The sequence below is a fragment of the Jatropha curcas genome, chromosome 6 (genome assembly GCF_041381405.1).
Source record: "Jatropha curcas cultivar XTBG-Jc1 chromosome 6, XTBG_Jcur_1.0, whole genome shotgun sequence".
Lineage (NCBI taxonomy): Eukaryota > Viridiplantae > Streptophyta > Magnoliopsida > Malpighiales > Euphorbiaceae > Jatropha > Jatropha curcas.
In genome coordinates, this window is record NC_143156.1 from 20,691,952 (window position 1) to 20,693,447 (window position 1,496).

The window sequence follows — 1,496 nt, forward strand, 5'->3', positions numbered from 1 at the left end:
GTGCTTAATTGTTTCTTTATATGTTGAGATATCCACTGAGCTTTATTTGCTCAGCGAGTTACCTGTTTAACTCACAGGTTTTGAGTTTGGACCGTAGAGAGTCAGCTTGCAACTGCTGCAGTTCATCTGTAGAAGACTCAGTCTTCAGGGTAGCTACTTATTTGGATGTGTATCTTTTGTCTACCTTTTTTTTTATGGCATGTACAGGGCACACAGTTGGGCCCATTTCATTTTGAAACTAGTATCATGTTTTGTAAATATTAAGTACATTATTAATATAAACAGCATAAGCATGACAGGTCATAAAGGCAACCAGTTTGTAGCATCTCGGTTCGATTCATTCGGGTTAACGGGTGGACCGGGAAGGGATGTTACAGATTGGCGTATCAATATCAATACGAATTACCCTGTTATTAATTTAGACAGTCTTTTATTTTTATTTTTATTTAATTTTCTTTTAAGGACTGTTCCAGGTCTTTTATGCAAAGAAGATCGAGGAATACTGAACCTCTAATCTTTGATCCGAAAATTGAACGAACTCTTCGAAGGCTCAACGCTGCAAGAAAAACACAAGAAATAAAACCCGAACAAGAAGCAGACATGGCCAACGAAAACGAAAACATAAATGAGAACATAGTCGGACCACCACTTCAACATCCGGTCCGTACCTTAAGGGATTATACAACACCTAATCTGAATGGGACAACCTCAAGTATTACTAGACCTAGGGTAGAAGCTAACAACTTTGAGATTAAACCCGCAATTATCCAAATGCTTTCTACCTCGATCCAATATGGGGGTTTGCCTAGTAAAGATCCTAATGCTCACATCACCAATTTTCTGGAAATTTGTGACACATTCAAACAAAATGGTGTTTCTGAAGATGCAATCAAATTAAGACTTTTCCCATTCACTCTTAGGGATAAAGCAAGATCATGGTTACAATCGTGTCCTGCTGGGAGTTTTACAACATGGGATGAATTAGCTCAAAAATTCCTAGTTAAATTCTTTCCATCCTCAAAAACCACCAAGCTACGCAATGAGATAATGACATTCGCTCATCATGATCAAGAGAGCTTGTATGATGCTTGGGAAAGATTCAAGGACTTGTTAAGAAAGTGCCCACATCATAGTTTGCCCAAGTGGTTACAGGTACAAACTTTCTATAATGCATTATCTCCTAACATCAAAATTACTTTAGATGCAGCTGCAGGTGGATCCTTTAAAAAGAAAGGGATTGATGAAGCATATGAGTTGATAGAAGAGATGGCAAGCAACAGCCATTACCAAAACAATTCCGAAAGAAGAAGAACCGCAGGAGTTTATGAAATAGACGCCATTACAGCACTTAATGCCAAGGTAGATAACATGGTAAGGAAATTGGACATGTTAACTACTAATCCTGTAAATTCTGTTATGCAAGTTTGTGATAGGTGCAATGGACAACATGGAATTGGAGAATGCATCATGGACTCCTTAAATCCACAAACTTTGGA

The 1,496-nt window shown here is 38.0% G+C and overlaps 1 non-coding gene across 1 annotated transcript; it reads right to left on the reverse strand.

Moving 5' to 3' along the window:
* Positions 1-1,029: 1,029 nt before the first annotated feature.
* Positions 1,030-1,136, reverse strand: LOC149495696 (small nucleolar RNA R71). Its single transcript, XR_016321538.1, has one exon. It is a non-coding gene; the product is annotated as a small nucleolar RNA R71 (small nucleolar RNA).
* Between the last annotated feature and the right edge of the window lie 360 nt (positions 1,137-1,496).